This window comes from Pogona vitticeps, chromosome 5 (assembly GCF_051106095.1).
Source record: "Pogona vitticeps strain Pit_001003342236 chromosome 5, PviZW2.1, whole genome shotgun sequence".
Taxonomy (NCBI): domain Eukaryota; kingdom Metazoa; phylum Chordata; class Lepidosauria; order Squamata; family Agamidae; genus Pogona; species Pogona vitticeps.
This window is the reverse complement of record NC_135787.1, coordinates 71,245,863-71,266,384: the sequence shown is the minus strand read 5'-3', so window position 1 is coordinate 71,266,384 and position 20,522 is coordinate 71,245,863. Positions and strand designations below refer to the sequence as shown.

At 42.5% G+C, this 20,522-nt stretch overlaps 1 protein-coding gene across 5 annotated transcripts in view; it reads right to left on the bottom strand.

Annotated features, from left to right (window-relative positions):
• CRACD (capping protein inhibiting regulator of actin dynamics) overlaps positions 1 to 20,522 on the bottom strand; it is a 179,006-nt gene that overhangs the window by 91,484 nt on the left and 67,000 nt on the right. For 3 of the 5 annotated variants that reach the window (XM_078394696.1, XM_073001219.2, XM_078394698.1), the window contains one exon: positions 9,260 to 9,361. The exons of the other annotated variants lie outside the window; for them this stretch is intronic. The gene's annotated coding sequence lies outside the window, so the exon portion shown is untranslated. The remainder of the gene's footprint in view (positions 1 to 9,259; positions 9,362 to 20,522) is intronic. 5 annotated transcript variants of the gene reach the window in all.

The following is a 20,522-nucleotide window of genomic DNA, read 5'->3' as shown; positions in this document are numbered from 1 at the left end:
GAAGACCAAGCAGTCGTAAGATCGAATCCACGCGACGGAGTGAGCGCCCGTTGCTTGTCCCAGCTCCCGCCAACCTAGCGGTTCGAAAGCATGCAAATGCGAGTAGATTAATAGGGACCACCTTGGTGGGAAGGTAACAGCGTTCCATGTGTAAGTCGCACCGGCCATGTGACCACGGAAGATTGTCTTCGGACAAAACGCTGGCTCTGTGGCTTGGAAACGGGGTTGAGCACCGCCCCCTAGAGTCGAACACGACTGGACAAAAATTGTCAAGGGGAACCTTTACCTTTACTAAAAATAAGTCTCACCACTGCACAGTTATATAACATTCAAATCTCAGCTGGTGATGATCTGACAAAGACAAGATGGAAGACTCAAGGTTTAGAACCTTCAGATAATCTTATCTCTGTCCATATGTGTCTGCCAGGTACACAGTGTGGACTCCAAGGCTGCTAAAGCAACATGTGGCCCCCACATGGATGTTGAAGTGCCCCAGAGGTAAAAGTCTGGGGGACTTCAATGACACACCTAAAACAAAGTCGACCAGCCATGATAGGGAAGTGTTTGGGTTGTGGGAGGGGGGCAGTACTTCATAGTGATTCCCACTCTATTCTGCTCTGCTCTGCAATTCTTTTTTCTACTCAGATACATCTACAACATCTACAACTTTGTCAGCTTGTTAAATAAGGGGATAGGGAGAAGAGTTGCTAATATTATCAGGGTGCATTGCTTAAAAATGTTGGTCCAGGAGATACAGATTCAAATTCTAACTTAACTGTAAAGCTCATTGGGTGACCTTGAACCAACGTCTGTCTCTGCCAAACCTGTCTCTCTGGATTGTTCATAGAATAAAAATAGGAAGGAGGACATGAGCTTATATTTATTGGACAAAAGATGAACAAGTAAATAATAAAAATGATGATCACACTAACACTAATAATCATAAACAGAAAGGCTTTCTCTAAGCATCTCCCAACATTATGGAATCATCTAAAGAGATGATTGGTAACATATTTGAGAGAGGTAAAAGAAAGTCTTAACACTGTTAATTCATGGAGATTTCTGTCACCCAAGATATTGGGATAGCCATTAGACTTGATGTCTTTAAGAGGAAATTAGACTCATTCACAGAGAACATGTCTATCATGGCTATTATGACCCTCCATATTCAGAGGCACTGGGCCACTGAATATTTTGTTGTGGACAGAGACTGGGAAATTCATTTTTTTTAAAGTTACAACTCCTAGAATTGCCCCAAAATCTTAAGGCCTTTGGAAGTGTTAGATCTTTTTCAAGCGTGATTAGTGAGCAATCAAAGGAGAAAGTGATTACCACCGTGTCCACTTGTGGTCTTTGCAGAAGTATCTCATTGGCCACTATGGGAAGCAAGATGATGGATGAGATTAGGTATGGAAAATGTATGGCCTTCTCGATTTTGTCAGACTGCAGCTCCTATCAACCCTAGCCAACATATAGTAGATGATGGTGAGGTATCATGAGAACTTCATCTAGATGGCCATCCCTGGACTAGATGAGCCTTCAGTCTGATTCAGAAGCATAGTTCTTACGCTTTTAACCATTTACATTGCTAATCTACAACAAAAGCCAAAATGCTTCTTATGAGATCAGAAGACTATTTCAAAAGTACTAAATGTTTAAAGTACTAAACTACATATTTAAAGAATGTGCTTTCATTGATGCATCTTGTTTTGTCCTCTCCCTCTTATCAATCAATATAATTTCCATCCTTTGCCCTTGGGCTATGCCACTGGCTATTGGCCTGGCACAAATCTTATACGAGATCGCATCTTTTCATCTTTTCTCTTGACTTCTTGCATGAATCAAGTGTAAGCAGGACATCAATAATTCACAACGAGTGCCTTATTCATGCATCAGCACAACTAATGTGTTTCTTGGTCTAAGTGGACTTCTTATCTCCCTCTTTTTTAAGGCAGTGAGGTTGATTCATTCTTATTTTTATTTTTGTAGATGTCATGACCTGGGCCACAGGATGATAAACGGACTCAATCATTCTTCTTTCTCACACAGCCTATTCTTACCATTGAAGGCTCACACAAACTTAACAGAGAGCCAAGTTCTGAAATAGCTTCTGTAACCATTTCAGTCATGTGTGCAGAGAGCTGAAATCGAGCAAAAACACTCAAGCATTGCTTTATTTCAAGCATGTCTGCAAGACATCAGTGGGAACGGTTTTCATGCATAATGCCATGAGATAGAAGGTAGATTCCTGACTAAAATTGCACTAATAGGGTACCTTGTAACTACAGTAACTTTTCTTGATGGAGCAGTGAGTAAATGTTTGACTTCTATGGAATACTTAAAAGCTGAAAATGTCCACACCCTTACACTGGTGGCCCAAGTGATTTTTTTAAAAAAAATCAGCTTATGCTTTGAATAGCTATCTGCACTAAGTATAACAAAAATGAACCAAAACAAACAAACAAACCCAGAATTAAAAATGAAAGTATTGTGGCAATTAAAGACGAACAGATTTATTTCAACATGAACTTTCAAGGATTACAATCTACTTTTTTGATTGTTTTTGTTTGTTTTTATTTGTTTGTTTTATACACTGGATACCTCTTTGAAAAAACTAAGTGCTCCTCAGTAATCAGGAACGTCAACACAATGGAAGCAGGAAATGTTTTTTGTCTATTGCTACTCATTTGATCTGGGTCACCAATATGTCCTGCAAAAGCCCACAAGGATGCATTTCTGCAACAACAACAAAACAGCCTGTTCCTCTTTGTATTTCAGTCCTAAAAATCTTGTGTTAGCACTCCATTTTCCTAGTTTAAGAATTTCTAGAATGATTGTAACATCAGAATAGAGAAACCAACAGCAACCTGTAGCATTTCTCACTTTACTATAACATATCAGGTCAGACATTGATCCATCTAGCTCAGTTCTGCCTACTGGGCTGGAGAACCTTTGGTCCTCCAGATACAGTACTGTATATCAGACTTCATCACCCAGAAAGCCCAGCCAGGATAGCACATGGAAAGTGATGGTGGGAAATATAGTCCAAAGCATAGAGAAGCCCACAGAGTTTCCCTTTCTGGTCTGCCCTGGCTAGAGGTGGTGCTCCAGGTTTTAGGGCAGAAATCTTTCCGAGCTTCATCTGGACCCTGGAAATGCCAGGGTTTAAATGGGGGAGGGCTTCCTTCTGCATGACCCCTAAATTTTTAATAATCCCCCCACAAATCAACAAATAACTTCATTATTCGTCACTTTATGGGGTAACTTCGTGCTTCGTGAGTCATCAACTTTTGATGACTCACAAAGCAGGACGACTCACCAAAATGGTGAGTTGTCCCCATCTCCGGTCTTTGGTATTGCTTTTGTTTATTGGTTTTTACTGTGGTGGTCTTTGATCCTTTTTTAGTATTTGTATACTTACTGTTTTTAGGTTTAATATTGTGTTTTACTGATTAAAGCTGCCTTGAGAAAGGTGGAGTAAAAATATTTTAAATTAAAAATATTTTGAATTAAATCAAATTTAGATAGATAGATAGATAGATAGATAGATAGATAGATAGATAGATAGATAGATAGATAGATAGATAGATAGATAGATAGATAGATAGATAGATAGATAGATAGATAGATAGATAGATAGATAGATAGATAGATAGATAGATAGATAGATAGATAGATAGATAGATAGATAGATAGATAGATACAGTGGTGCCTCGCTTAACGAGCGCACCGTTTAATGAAGAATCCGTATAGCGATCCCTTTTTGGGGATCGCTATACGGATCTGCCCCAATCGCCACACAGCTGATCGGCGGCTCCAAAATGGCCGCCGCATGACCCGAAATGGCCCCTATCAGTGTTTTCGCGACCTCCGTAAGCAAGGGGAGGGCGCGAAAACACTGATAGGGGCCATTTCGGGTCATCCGGCGGCCAAAATGGCCACCGGACGCGAAAACATCGCTGGAGGGGTAAGTTTGCACGCTTATTGGAACGCGTTAAACTAAGTTTAATGCTTTCCAATAGGCTTTCCTTACCCGCACAGCGATGTTTTCGTATAGCGAAGGTTAATCCGGAACGGATTAACCTCGCTATACGGGGCACCACTGTAGATAGATAGATAAAGGTGTGTACTTGTAATAAATAATGATAATAATAATAACTAGAGTACAGTACTACAGCCAGTGGTTTACCACTGTAGATTTCTAGTGTACCCACAAGACATTGCATTATTTCTCCCTTTTTCAGTATTCTCCCAAGCTACCAAAGAAAGGCATATGTTTTATAAAGTGATCTAAAAGAAGTACAAAGAACTTTGACACAAAGGTGGCTCCATAAAGAGTAACACATTCTGTCTCTTTAATTTGCAACCCAAAACACACGGTTTGCATTCTCAGTACCTGCAACTTCGTTACCCAGTCCCTCCGAAGGAACACTGTGTTCTGTATCTCTTTCATCTGTAGCCATGCTTGTGCTAAATGTTACTGAAACAAAATGTACAGCACAACAGATTTATACAGATAAATCATGGAATTCAGACTTGCTGGTTAGAGCGCACTGGCATATCAGCATTGTCTGTTTAACAGAGATGTGAGGAGTGTCTCAGTACTATTTGGAGAAACACAAGGTGGAAGGGATAAAACATCCGACCTATTTCTATGACATATTTTGCACAACTGTAAGCTTGTGATTACCTTTAATATACAATGCCAGAACTTGCCATTTTTCTAATTTATACCATCGCCATAGAAAACAAATGAGTTTTTGAATGATGGGGTGGAGTCGCAAAATAGATTTTCATGACAACATCTACTCAGTACCAGCTGCTCAGCTCCCCAAGATCCAACAGAAAGGGAGGAGGGGGAAAACCACACACATTTCTTTCCCTAAGAAGACTTATATGATGTGAAATCTTTGTGTTGAAAACAGCCAGAATGTAGGATGGTTATTTGAAGAAAATAAGGAACTAGGAAGGCAAGAACTCTGCATTGGAGTGAACTTGGGGGAAAGAGAGAAGGGGTAAAATCGAAATGATGAAGGACAAAAAAGCAATTAAAGGAAAAGGAGGCGAAAGACAGGTTTTACACTGAGTCACATCACTAGCTTATCTAGGCCACTGTTTGCTTTCTGACTAGCATCAGCTTGCTGGAGTTTCAGTCATGAATGATTCTTTCCTAAGCTTCCCTAGAGTTCCCTGGTAGTCCCTGATAGGATTCCCTTTGAGTACTAACCAGATCCAATCCTGCTTAGTTTCTGAAATCTGCCAAGACTGGATATATTCAGGGTCACACAGAAGTTAGACAAAAATGAAAAGACAACTGAGCAGCAGCAGAGTGGGAATGTGGTAAAGGCAAAGGATAAAAAGGAAGGAGGTGAGGAGTAAATGAGAGAGAGGCAGGGAAAGGAAAGGAATCATGATTTAACAGGGAAGACTTTTATTCCAAAAAAAGGGAAGTGTGAGAGGATGGGCCTGATGGCAAAGACAAAAAGATGATACATGCGTAAGACACGAGAGGCAAGAATTGAGGGAGTTAGTGAAGAGGAAGAAACATTGACAGAGTCAAAGAGGATTGAATGGAAGATATGGAGGTTGTGTTGCACAGCTGACGGTCTCTGAGATTAGTGCCCAGAGCATGAAGTGCAGCAGACATAAGGCAACCTCTCTGTTGACCTGGCAAAACCAAACCAAAAGGCCTCTAGTATTTATAGCAGCCTGGCCAATCCAGATGCTTCTTATGGCTTCCTGACTGGAGATCTTACGCACCTTATTCCCTTTTGGACCTACAGAGAACTCTGAGGTATAAGCTCACACAGCAAACAGCAATTCACTAAGCCAAGTCTCCGTTTCAAGTTGAGAAGTTTCCTCAGGGCCCTAAGTCTCTGTCATTCTGAAAAGTGTGACCATGCACATAAATCAATGGGATTCACAGAAGATCAATTTGTAGTTTTATGATGTGGTCTGGAAATGACCCAGGAGAATGACTCTGCAGTGTCTTGAATTTCTTTGATCTCTTATGCTGAGATAACAACATTTTGTGGCACAAATAAGGTCCTGATTTGCAGTTTGCATGTTAGGAAAGCATTCAGTCATTGGCAATTAATAGGAAACAAAGAGAAAGAACTTGAGATATATTCTTTAAAATGCATGAGAGAAAATTGCAGTCCATTTCGGACATTGTCTTGCTCTCCTTCGTGCTGCGCGCTTCCCCCACGCACCCAAAAGTTTGACTGAAAATAAGCAGAAGAAAAGGAGACAGGGAGGAAAGAGAATTTATGAGCAAAAGGAAAGGGCTGCTATAAATGAAGCAATTACATTTTATTGCTTTCATATAGCAGAAGGAGGGTTTTTCATATTCCAAACCAGACTAATAAGTTAAAAAACAAATAAATCTGCATGTATGCCTGAAGGAAAACATGGAGCACCTTAAAATGGAACTTGGGGGGGGAATCAGCCTGAAATTACCATTAGTTAAAAAAAAAGAAATAGAATACCACAGTTAAGGTAACAGAAGAGGCTACAGGACACCCATATAACGAGGGTGGGGGGAGAACAGTAGATAGGTCATGAAAAATGTGAAAGAAGCCCTCTAGCTAAAATGAACATATCAGCTCAAATCCTGTTTATTATAGCATAGTAAATCACACGAGGTCCATTGAATTAGTGGAGATTTAGTGAGTTAACTTCTCCATTGATTTAAATGAGCCTACTCTGAGTGCCACTTACTATGCGAAATTCACAGTTTCAGGAGGCCAACTTGGATCAATGGAACTTGAAGAGGAGTTTTCTCATCAAATCCCCATTGATTCAATAAGCCTTTTCTAATGCAGTTTACTACCATAAGCAACATGATCCTGGCCATGAAATAGTTAATGTTATCAATGAATTTCAGCAACATAATGACATACTAGAAATAAACAAGCAGCTGCAAAATATCCACTTGTTTGGAACAAATTTATGCAGTGCTGCCATGTTTCACATTTTGGCAGCAAAAGGTTTTGTGTAAGCATTAATTGCATGAAAAAATATGGTAGTAAAGTAGTTGTATTACTTCAGCAATCCAGAGTGGGCTGGATATGTTCACCCACCAGATGCCAAAAGTTTAGAAATTGTAGGTGATAACTGGGAATCTGTATATATTTGAAGAATTGCAGAAAAGCTCATAGCCTGTGCAGTTCTTCTAGGTATTTGCAAGGAATTTAATTCCACCTACAACAAACACTCTAGTACAGTGGTCCCCAACCTTGGGCCTCCAGATGTTCTTGGACTTCAACTCCCAGAAACCCTGGCCAGCAAGAGGTGGTGGTGAAGGCTTCTGGGAGGTGTAGTCCAAGAACATCTGGAGGCCCAAGGTTGAGGATCACTGCTCTAGTATGCACAGCTTCCATTCAGTTAAGCTTACTCCAGACACAAGTGCATTAGTGTAGGAATGGCTTCTCTGGGTGGGTGGTGAATCTATATACTTTTAGGAGAAACCAATGGAGTGATGTCAGCATATAGTTTTTGAAGAAGTAGCTGTGTTAAGTCTGTGCAAGCATATCAGACCAGAGAGAGAGACTGTGACACAGGGAGAGAGAGGAGGGAGGGAAGCAGAAAAACCCTATTGACCCCTGGACTATGTCTCCAGACCTTCGAATCTTTTTTTCAAATATGATATAAAGTTAAAAATTCATCATTTCAGAGAAGTTTACTTACTTTCCTTCACTGCACTCCCCTCCCACGCTGGAAGGGCTTACAAAACAAATCTCATTTAGCAATGTGGTACAGTCCTCAGACAAAGGCTATACCACCTGATTATATTCCCTCTCTGTACTTCCACTCCATGAGCTTTCTCCCTCTTTACCCCTTAGGAAACATTTCCCTCTATGCAACAACCTCCAGCTATAGAAATAGTTGCAGTCCAACTCTTCCAAGTACAGTCACATCGTACTTAAAGCTGGACAAAGTAGTTTAGCACATCGGAGGAAAAAAACCCATATATACTGAGTCAGCATGGTATCATGGTTAGTGTGATGGGCTCAGAATGGGGGGATTTGTATTCTAGTCCCCACTGAGTTATGAAATTCATGGAGTGATCTTGAGGCAGTCAGACTCTCTGAGCCTGGCCAACCTCACAGGGTTGTTTGAGGCTGAAGAGAGACATTTATGAAATTGTGGTAGAATATAAATGTAACAAATGAATTCGTAAATGAATACTTCTTCCCAGCCAGTACACAACTTTTATACGCTCAGTTTAACCATTTGCTATCCTTACATCACACCCCAGAATGGGTAACTGAGGCAGCTGCCTTTCTACTTAATGATAGGTCTCTCATTGATTTTAGACTCCGGACAGCTTCACAGTGTCGGAAAAAATCTCATTGTTTTCCATAGCAATTTATTACTACTTTTTGTCATTGTTTATTGTGTGGCCGAAATCCGATTGGACTTCTGCTGGTATAAATGTAACTGAGCAAACCATAGAAGCAAATTACTACTAATTAATGTTGCCATTCTCATTTCTGCTTGCACATCAAGTTCCGCAACTAGTATGCAATCAGGAATTCAAGTAGTAACTTGTTAATTAGCACTAATTCACTGCCATCATTTTATAGAATAAAAGTTATTCCAATATACTGTAAATCCCTAGTAGGATTCTTCCCAATATTAAGCAGTAGTTTTGGCCTTTATATGGAAAGTACAGTGATGCCCCGCAAAGCGACGATAATCCGTTCCAGGAAAATCGTCGCTATCCAGATTCATCGCTATACGGAACAAAAAATCCCATAGGAACGCATTAAACCCTGTTTAATGCTTTCCTATGGGGGAAAAAACTCACCACTATGCGGAAATCCTCCATCCGGCTGCCATTTTCGCCGCCTGGTATGTGAGGAAACCACACGAAAAGGCTGCGGGTGGCCATTTTGTTTACCCGGCGGCCATTTTGGAACCTCCAATCAGTTGTTTTCTAAACATTGCAATGCGATAATCAGTAAGCGAAACGCTTACCAGTCATCGCAATGCGATGTGAAGCCATTCAAAACATCGCAATGTGATCGCTTTTGCAATCGCAAAATCCGCATCGCTATGCTGATTCGTCGTTAAACGGGGTGCTCGCTATGCGGGGCACCACTGTACAGTGTACCAAATTCTATATATGGCACTGCACAGGGCATCCAAGCTAAAATTCATATCACTGAGAAATAATAGCAGTGGAGCCTTACATTTTTTTCGCTCACTTCACAAACACAGTACTATCAATTTTCAGTTACAGTTTCTTTCTTACCTTCTGTGAGCTTAATCTTCCTGTATACTTTGTGTCAGGCTTTTTCAAAGTATCAAAATGTATGGATTCCTTGAGGACACAAATTAATGGTTCTGTTTCCAGCTGTTTGGGGGAAAAAGTGATAGAACAGTAATGTAGCTTAAGAAGACAAATATGTTCACGATGATTCAGAGCAAAATCCTATGCAAAACCCCACTGAATACAATGAAACTTACTCTCTGTAAATGAATAGTAAATTGCAACTTTTTTGGTTTCAGTGTTTTTAAAACTGTGAACATGCCTGGTGCTTTGTGCTACATTGTTCACTGTGTGACATTTTTATAAGTGAACTTTGATAAATCATTGATAACAAGTCCAAACTTAGGCAATACAGTTTTAAATCACTTGGTTAAAGGCTTTGTTGATATGAATGGATTACATGCCCATTTTTAATGTATCATAAATAGAAATGCAAACTTTGCAAAGTACTGAATGCTATTACTATTACTATTACTACTACTGTACTAAATTCACCAAATACAATATTCCTGGAATACTATATATTTAGGTAAGGCCAAAAATGCTTGAGAAGGCTGGATTTGGCCATGTAGATGATTGTCCTAATACAGAAGACATTCCACAAGCCGTTTATGCCTCCTCTGTTGCCTCTTCCATATCAGACATGAATGGTGAAGCAACAGGAGAAGTGAGTTCTTGGCACTACGAGGGAGGAAAGTCTTATGAGTGTGGTACATATCACCTGGCATGATGTACAGGAAGCTGAATACTCAAGAGTTATGACCAAGGCAGGGATGTGAGAATCACTCAGGCTCTTATTTGGTTGTGCTTCAGAGAAATCCACTTTCTTTTTTGTCCCACTTTTGGTTCACATTAGTCTGTGAGACTAATTTTGTGTACAGTAGGACCCCGACCATCCACAGGATCAGTATGTTCAGTTTCACTTACCTGATGATTGAACATATTAAATGCATGCTTATACATGTTTTCTTGATGTATTATTAAAACTGGTCAATAAAAGGAACTAGAGACCATGCTATATGTAGGGTTCACTATTTGCGGTTTTTGCTGGGCCTTGGTTCCGATCCCCTGCAGATACCACAACTCTCCTATAATCACAAGAGAATCTCTGTGGGTCCCTCCCTGTTTAGTACATTTTTGTATTTCTTCTACATATTTTGTACCAAGTCTTCCAAATGACTGAAGTGTGTTGGTCTGTATGTCTCAATCATCCATTTTCTATGTTGCAACTTTACATCAGATGCACCAAATGTTCATGTTTCCCATGACAGAATAAGTGTATTCTTGCCACCTCTTCTTCATGTCTTCTGCTTCTGTTAGGTCCCTACCATTTTTGTGCTTTATCATGTCCATCTGTGCACAAAAGGTTCAATATCTCCATTTTTTTTGGAACAGATCTCTGATTTTTTCCCTTTCTATTATTTTCCTGTATTTTTTGCACTGTTCATTTAAGAAAGCCCTCTTGTCTCTCCTTGCTATTCTTTGAAAGTCTACATTCAATTTTCTGTAGCTTTCCCTATCTACCTTGCATTTTGTTTCCTTTCTCTTCTATGCTATTTGTAAGGCCTCGTTGGACAGCCACTTTGTTTTCTTGCATTTCCTTTTCTTTGGGATGGTTTTTGTTGGTGCCTCCTGTACAATGTTATGAGCCTTTATCCAAAATTCTTCAGGCACTCTGTCTACCAAATCTAGTTCCTTAAATCTGTTCTTCAATTCCACTGTGTATTGATAAGGGATTTGGTTTAGATTATACCTGAGTAGCCCAGTGGTTTTTCCTACTTTCCTCAGTTTAAGCTTGAGTTTTGCTATGAGAAGCTGATGATCAGAGCCACAATCAGCTCCCGGTCTTATTTTTGCTAACTGTTGAAAGGTCTGCCTTGGATTTGTATTGAAATCATTCTATCATTTTTGAGATTGTATCCTAGTACAGCTTTTCCCACTCTTTTGTTGACTATGAGGGCTACTCCATTCCTTCTATGGGATTCTTGCCCACAATAGTAGATATGATAATCATCTGAATTGAATTTGCCCATTCCCGTCCATTTTAGTTCACTGATGCCCAGGATGTCAATGTTTATTCTTGCCATCTCCTGTTTGACTACATCCAGCTTACCAAGGTTCATAGATCTTACATTCCAGGTTCCTGTGCAGTATTTTTCTTTGCAGCATCAGACTTTCCTTTCACTTCCTTTCATTGTTACCCATTACTCCTAAATAATATATGTGTTACCATATTTTTCTGTTTATCACATGCCCCCGTTTATAAGACACCCCCCCCCACTTTTCTAACCCAAAAATTAAGAAAGCTTTGAGGATTCAGCCTCTGGGTTCAGAACAGCTGGACATTTTGTGTCCCTGTTGAATCTGAGCCTACAGGCTCCACCTCCAATAAGGTGTGTTCCAACTGGTTTGTACAGCATCAGCTGACATCAATTCCATAAGACTCATGATTGGAGGAAGCTAAGTCTACTGACTGTAGGAAGCTAAGCCTTGTGACTGAAGGAAGCCTGTTTACAGAGGCAAGGTATGTGCCATTTTGTTTTCTCCTCAGCTATCTCATCTTACGATTTTTAGTGTAATGATCATAGGAAAAAGTAGTGTCTTATACATGGAAAAATACGATATTTATTACACCTAAACAGTAGCCTCATAGATGAGTTATATTACTCTACCACAAAAGTAATTAGGTAAAAATAACTTTCATTTGTAAGTAGTTATTGTCAAGCTCAACAAAGTATAGGATAAGAACACATTATTTCTAGGGATTCTGCCAGTAGTAGAAGTGATATTGGGTGTACATTGAAGGAAAAATTCTGAGAAGTATGAGGAAGCATTTTGAAACAACAAGAATAACTGGCTAATTACCTGAAACACAGGAGGGATTGAATTTCAGTTTTGGGTATTATTAGATTAACAACTTTATGAGATGAGTATAGTTCAATGGATTCATTTTGGTTAATTCTAAATGGATGGAGAAATGATATTAGTAATGTTTCTTTCAGCCTTGAGGTAATGTAATTGCCAGAGTTTAGTAGGCAGATATGGGTGGTTTTTGTGTTTTGTGTTCCCAGGTTTCAGTGAAGGGTCATCAAATGGCCAAATTACATATGATAGCAACAGTCACATCTGTTGCTCTCACAAACTGTGGTACCAAGCACACACAGGTCAGGGAACTCAAAGATTCCCCATAAGCACCTTATATTTAGTCCATTTCTTTAGACTTTGGTCTCTTTCACATCCAGAATAAAAAAATGGGCTGAAGTGGCAAACTGGTACAGGAAAGTAAAGCAGAAGGTGAGGTGGGTTTTATCTTAATATTTCACACACAAACTTTATAGGTCATGATGGAGAAACCATTTCAGACACCACCAAGGGCATGGAATGGTGAGGCAAAAGTAAGGCAACCATTAAACAGGTATAGTTTTTACTAACCTGACCATCTTCCCACCAAGAGTACACACCATAAGTCAATTATATGCATCTTTACTCAGGAATAAGCCTTAATACAACAGTGTCCTGAAAGTATCTGCAGCTCAGTTCCAAGCAATAATATCTGTGCCTTCAAATCACAGCACAGTTCTATACACTGTACAGCAAGACCTCCATGTCTGCAGAATTGGTCTCTGCAATTTTACTTATGAAATTTGAAAATATTAAAAATATTAAAAGAAAAATCCCAGAAATGCATATTTCAATTGCGTTATTTGCAGAACTGGCCACTAGAGGGAGGCAGAGATCATGCTATATATAGGGTTCACTATTCTCCATGGTTTTCAGTGTGAGAGTGTTTGGAACTGATCCCCTGGGGATATGAGATTTAGAGGCCTGTAGAGTCTGAGATTCAACTCTCTCTCTCTCTCTCTCCCTCTCTCTTTTGCAGTATCTCTGAGCATTGCAGTGGTCTGATCTTGGGGTGAATTTGCTTGGACATCTACTCTTGGGGATACTGGTAACTATCTTGAATGTTTTCCACTTGTAAATAATCTTCCTCACTGTAGAATGATGGACTTTAAATTGTTTGAAAATGGCATTCTAATCCTTCCCAGATTGATGGGCAGCAACAATCGCTTCTCTACAATTACTGCTGATGTGTTTCCTCCTTGGCCTTATGTTAACATACACTTGAATGCTCCGGACCAGCAAACTGCCAAAACTTCAGCTTTTACAGAGGTAGTCACACTTGCTGATGATCAGTTACCCAAGGGCATCAGTTACTCAAGCACTTTAGCCTCTTAATTCCTATGGAAGCAGTAAGAGTGTATTTAGGGCTTCTCTATTTTGGCTTTTTGAAAAAATATATACATAAATCATGACCTGGTGTAATATGTCACACAATGTTGTTCATCTGACATTGTGTTTACCTAATTTTCAGACCTGCTAAGGACCAGATATTATTTGTTATGCCCTGATAAGTAAAACCATATGATTCAAAGAGGGTGTTCTTTCTTTTCACATGATCGTAAATGTAACTGTTTTTCCTGAAACTCATACATAGTTGAATCACAAGTTTAATTCTGCATGCAGAAATTGCATTTATTTATTGAAAATATTTGCACCACGACTTTCTCCTTACAAAGTACCTAAGGTGGCTTACATCATCAAAAGGTCTTTTTCTGCTTGTGGAAGGACAGCAAAGATGGGAACAGCTTGGCCTCCTGTAGGAGGGATGGTGCAGTTTTGTTTTGTTTTTTTGCAGTAATACTACAAGTAATGAGACAGTTCCATTCTATTGAAAAGTGCAATATGTATGCAGTCTCTGCATTTGGAGTGTTTTGCCTCTAGACAACCAAGCGAGGAAGCAGCACAGAGGAGTGACAGAAATGTCGTCCAGTCTAGCCAGGCACGGATCTCACCTGCCCCCGGTGAGCTGTCTAGTCCTACGTGTATCAATTATACAACAAATATATAACATTGTGAGACCGCAGATTTCCTGGCCAAATGTTCCTCCCTACCTCATTGGATTTAATGTTCAGGTGATAGAAGCAAATGAGATAATTCTCCTTTATGCTGTCTGGAATTCTCTGCTTCTATATAAACCTAAACAAAATTTAATGACCTTGGACAAATAAAACGCTGACACAAGCAGATCTGGCAGAAAATGAATTGCTAATTCAAGGCCATGTTTTCCCAAACAAATTGTGTTATGCAGAAATGGTCAGGAACGTGCAGTTTTGGCACACTGTTCATGTCTAAACTCAGCAGTCAAAGTCAAGGACACAAATGCATCTTTTGTTGGACAGAAATACATTTTAAATTGTTGAGCATTTTCTGGCAGCAAATGAATGGCTCTTAAGTATGCTGAATATAAAATTTAGATTATTTTTTAAGCCATAGGGAATGCTTGTCAAAAGCAGTCACCTAACTATTAGCAAACAGCGGAGAGTTCTGGGATGTCTTTTTTTTAAAAAAAAGCTGGTTTGTGGATAGTTTGGTGGTTTAGAGCAGGGGTCCCCAACCTTTTTCACCCCATGGACTGGCTGGGGAAGGCAGGGAACCCCCCACGCTCGTGCGCATGTGTGAACAAGCACACACTCACTCTCGTACAAATGAGCACACGTTAATGCACATGAGCAAACGGTGGTGTGGCACTTGTGCTGGCATATGCATGCTTGTGCACATGTGCAAATGGTGGTGCTGCCCTTGTGTGGGCATGTGTGTGCTCATGCACATGTGCAAACAGCAGTGCAGCTCTTGTCTGGGTGCGCTTGCACTCCCATGCATGCGGAAACAGTGGCGCAGCGCTCGCTCGGGCACGCTGGAGTGCACACACATGTGCAAATCAGCTGTGCAGGGGTGAGTGCATGCAGGGAGCAGGGCAGGAGGTCTGTCTCCGCGGCCTGGTCCGGCTCAGGCCATGGACCGGCACCGGGCCGCGGACCAGGGATTGGGGACCTCTGGTTTAGAGGCTGGGCGTTTGATTCCTCACTGAGCCTCCTTGACAAGGGGTACCATATTTTTCCGTGTATAAAACAACACTTTTTCCTAAAATAATTAGAGGAAAATTTGAGGGTCATTTTATACATGGAAGGAGACAGTTGCACTCGTGTTCACGTACCTCCTGCTGCTGCTGCTGCTGACCAATTGGCTCTTCCAGAGCTCATGGCTTGTCCCCTCCGGTGGCTGAGGCAGCAGCAGCAGCAGGCGGCCAAGGCGAAGGAGCATTCAGAGGTGCTCGGGCACCTCTTGCTGCTGCCTCCCCCTCCTGCCCGATCACCACCTCCAGAGGGACTGACGGGGTGCAGCTCACGTCGCCACCTTGTCCCCTCCGGTGGCAGAGACAGCAGGAGGCAGAGGCAAGCAAGCACTTGTACGTGCTCGGGCGCCTCTTCCTGCTGCCTCCGCCACCGGATCACCTCCTCCAGCAATTGTCTCCTTAGGGCAGGGGACAAGGCGGCAACATGAGCTGGAGGTGAGCACCGGCAGTCCCAGTGAAGGAGGTAATCGGGCAGGCAGCGGAGACAGCAGCAGCAGGAGATGAAGGTGGAGGAGCAGTTGCCCATTAACTGCTCCTCCGCCTCCATCAAGGGTCAAAATTAGGGGGTCGTTTTATACATTGGGGGGTCATGTACACGGAAAAATACGATATAATATTGGGGTATATGAAAACCCAAGTTACGATGAATTGCCTGGTTAATGCTGTGGCACCTTAAAGACTGGTGAACCAGCTTAGATGTAATGTAAAATTATAACCTCAAGCTCATCCACTCTTTCATTCTTCCCTTCTTTCTCTGCACTGGACTGGGGTTAGTGGAAAATTTGAAGCTTTTTATCTTTTCCTCAAGATATCAAAAGCTTCCATTGGTTGGTTATGCATTGGTTATGCCATCCAACTGTAATGACAAAATCAGATACTGTGGTGGCGATTTTTTAGGCATGAAAGAGTTCCCTCCCTCATTCTGGGCCCACTCAAAGACTTCCCCAGAATGAAAGAGATCTCTAGGGATCCCTGGAAACATCAGGTGAACGAGGAAGTTTTTAACACCCCACCCACCAGTAGCCACAGATGATGACATAATCAGTTGTGACCTATAAATTTGCACAATAAGATTCCAGCTATTTTAACTAACCATGATTGCACCTTATTTTGGCTAAAATCTCTGGAATGGTTATTTATTCTAACTGCGGTTTATTAACAAACCAGGATATGACCAAGACATACTGTAGTACAATCCTGCTTCATTTTAACTAGAAGACAATTAGAGAAAAGCACTGTCTGCAGAGATCCTCAGCAACATAATAAGCAACTACAGATAGGGTATTTGGTTTTGTTTTGTTTTGGGCTGCTCCTTATCTAGTCAAAATAGCACCATCCATGTAAAAGAGGAAGGCAGCAGCAGGCTCAGGCGCAACTGGTGTTTTGCAGAAACACAGAACTATTACAGAAAAACAACCCAATGAGTGAGGTATGGAATGCTGGCTGATTTTTGCAGAACATGGAAAAGCTGGACAGAGGCGCTGGATCACAGCATCTTGGAAAAGGTTGTGTTTGGCTGACCAGCACCCTGGCCCGAAACACTGTTGCAGGTTCAGCTTGTGTGCCATGGTCGTCGTATCAAATTAAGAAGCCATGGTCTCCTCAAAGAATCTTAAAGATTGTACTCAGACATGTGGAGCTGGAAGGGCCTCCTGGATCACCGAGTCCAACCCTCTGCCAGTGCAAGAAATCCACACTGAAATAGTCAGAATGGGTGTCCAACTAGCCTCTATTTAAAAAATTCCCAGGAATGACAGCCCACCACCTTCTGACGCAGTCTGCTCTGCTCATTTGGTGGGGACGTCAAAAATTCTGTCACAGCTGTCTAGCCCTCTCACAAAATCAAGTCCCTGGGTATCCACAAGGGAAGTGACCGAGCTGCAATGCTGGCAGCCAGATACCACACCGTCAGCCGTCATTTTAAGCACTTTAAAAGTGGGGTCTTGACTTGCAAACGGCTTGACTTGCGAACTTTTTGAGTTGCGTACTTCTCCGTCCGCAAAAATCCATTTTGACTTGCGAACGGAGAATTGACATACGAACCCAAAAAGTGGGGGGGGGGAAGCAGGAGAGGCGGGGAGAGCCAATAGGGCAAAAGCATGTGGAGCCAGGTCCTTTACAGTATTTAGCTGGGTGGCTGAGCAGTAAGGAACAGTAAGGAACCGGGGAAAAGCTTGATCGGCTGGGCAGACGCGAGGGAGGCAGCGTGCCAACGTGGCCGCTCGACCCGGCTGCCTCCTTTTCCCGCCACCACTCAGGCCGGCTGAGGGGGAGTCCGCGCCGCCGCCGCGCTTGGCGCCTCCGGGTGCCGTGAGGTGAGTCCGCTCCTTCCCAGCCTCCGCGGCGCACCCTCCCTCCCTCCCCTCTCTGCGCCCACTCTCCCCGGAGGAAGCCCCGCGCGCCTCGCCGCCCTTTGTCAGGCTGGCTCTTCCCCTGCCCTGCCCTCTGAGACGCCCGCCCGGCACTCGGGCAAGGTGGGCTTCGGGCTTCCTCTCCCCGTCCTTTCCTCTTGCCCTCCCTCGACCCGCCAGACCCTTTCCCTCCATCCGTCCCTCCCTCAAGCGCCCTCGGCGAGACGCTCTTCCCTCCAGAGGCTTCGCGGGGCCGGGTGGGCTGCCTTCGGAGTCCCACCCGCCCCTTCCCAGCCTCCGCGGCGTGCCCTCCCTCCCTCCCCTCTCTGTGCCCACTCTCCCCGGAGGAAGCCCCGCGCGCCTCGCCACCCTTTGTCAGGCTGGCTCTTCCCCTGCCCTGCCCTCTGAGACGCCCGCCCGGCACTCGGGCGAGGTGGGCTTCGGGCTTCCTCTCCCCTCCCTCTCTCCTTCCTTCCTTCCTGTACAGGCTCCCCTCCCGCCCGCTCTTTCTCCCCTGCTTTCCTTGCCTGTGCGGGTGTGTGTCTTTCTATGGACGGAAAAGAGGAGATACGGATCAAATGATTTTCAATGAATTCCTATGGGAATGCAGATTTTGACCTGCGAACTTTTTGACATGCGAACCGCCTCCCAATACAGATTAAGTTCGCAAGTCAAGCCCCCACTGTATTTCCCTGTGTTAAAATTACTGTGCGAAGTAGCAAGGTTTAAAAGTTAAACCTTTTGTCAGTAGGTTCTGGGACAACATCCTGGTTTCTTTTCAACATCTCTTTCCCTCACGCCAACTGTGACAGTGCTATTCTAACCATTCAGGCAGAGGTGTCAAGGGTTCAGCACTCTGGCAACGAAGAGCTGGCTGTAACTGAGAGGCTAGGATTCAATTATTTCACATCCCTCTCTTTAGAGAGAGTGACCCATTTGGAGGCTGTCATCACACCTTATCAGGTTTCTTTCTCCTCCTTTTCATCCACAAGTATATGCCGTGGTGTGACTCCTCAACGAGTTGGCTGCAAATGAAAAGGAGTGTAAGATGCTTGGGCCTCCCTTGCTCAGTGATTTGGGAAGGCAGCTTGTCTCCAAATTACAAGGATATTTCCATATTACTGAGTGTCAAATTACAGTTTAGGTTGGTAGCATGTTTTACTAGCATCTTTAAGGGTGGCTGTGCCTCTTTTTTAAAAAACAACCATTGGCTGCAGGGTGATCCACTCTGTTGGAATTATTTCAACCTCTTATGCTACCTTTAGTAGGTTTGGCTATGGTGGGGGTGACTGTCAATCAATCCAGAAGTAACCAAGTGTTCCTTCCCTGACTCTGATTTGAAACAGAGCCACACCTTTCTGCTTAAAAGTCTTCCCCCCTCTCTTTTTAGTTAGCTATGAAGTTACGCTGTTGGTTTGCAGTTAGAAGGTAGTTTGCAGGAATCTTCTGAAAGCAGGTTATGAGTCTTTTGAAGCCTATTGCTGAAAGTCAGCCAGCCAATTTTGTAAAGTATGCTGTTTGCTCTCTTAAACTGTGAATAAATGAAACTTTCTTATTCTTTCTCTTACTAATCTCTCAGAGTGAGTTATTGAGACTGTAAATGCCAGTAGATGAGACAATAAGGGGTGGTCTGTTCTGGAGAGACTTAAGCTAATTCTGTTCTGTGAGTTCCTGTACTTCTGCTGTGCAGCTAGAGGAGTTAAGCCAAAATTTAAAACTCTGCAAGGCATTCTGGATTGTGATTGCAATACTAAAAGAGAAGCTTCAATCCCTTGCCCTGCACCAAATTCCTGCCAAAAATTGCCTCAAAGGACATTGTATTAAAGGGCAGGTGATGGCAGTGATCTTCAGTGAGAAAAGATGACAGAATAAGAGCTACAACTCTCCATGGTCCAGATCCAAGCCGGGAGGCTCCACAGCTTCCTTTTGCCAATAACCAAGTGCCAGCCATGTTGTCTGTTCACAAAGTCATTTCCCAAGATCCCAGATCTATTTCCCAGAGTGTCCTTGGGTGCAAATAGCTGGTTTCCCCAGCCACCCATCTCAGCTTAACTATCCTGCCAGGAGCAATTTTTCAAAAGACTTTGCAACTGGGAAGAGAAGGGTTCACTCTCCTTGTCTCATGGCAAGCTTGGTGGGAGGGAGGACTTTACTTGGGAGTATCCCCACCTCAAGATTAATTGTTATGCAAAATAGAGTTTGAGGGGTTGCAAGATGAAAGAAAGGGGTTAACCCTCTGCTTCCTGCATGCTCTGTCATTCCCCCCTCCTCCCCCCGCCATTGAATACTCCCAAAACATGGCAGAGAAAATAGGAAGGAAACTTTTCATTGCTGCCAATGAAGGCTTTCCCTCCCCACAACCTTCATTCTATGGGGTAAGGTGCACTTTTCTTTCGGGAGGAAAAGGCTGGAGAGGGGGAGAGAAATGAGTAAAAGAAAAGAACAGGGATTTTTTTAAAATTAAACATTCTTCTCCAGTTCTGTAGGTGTGTCTGAGACACTCTTGCTTGAGGGCATGATGCAGTTTCTCTTTATCATTATGCATTTTTTGTGCAGATACCTTGTGCTTGGGCATACAAGCGATACATCAAGCGGAATGGGTAACAGTCACTCTTCTTATCTTTCTCTCCCCATCCCCAGTCTTGTTTGCTGCCATTGCAAATGCACTTTAGTTGGAAAGGAACTGCTCATTTAGTAAGGGCTGGCATGCAAGTCACTTATAATAATTTATACGGAATTATTTGGATGCTAACTTGAAACGCTGGGCACACCTTCTGTAAAGGGTTGAAAAAATTCAAATAATTATTTCTGAATTTGCAAGTATAAATAGAATTAGTGTATGCAGGGCACATAGCACCTACAACACCATTGCGTATATGTCTGGGCCTGAATTATTTATGCCCCTAATAACACTCCTGCA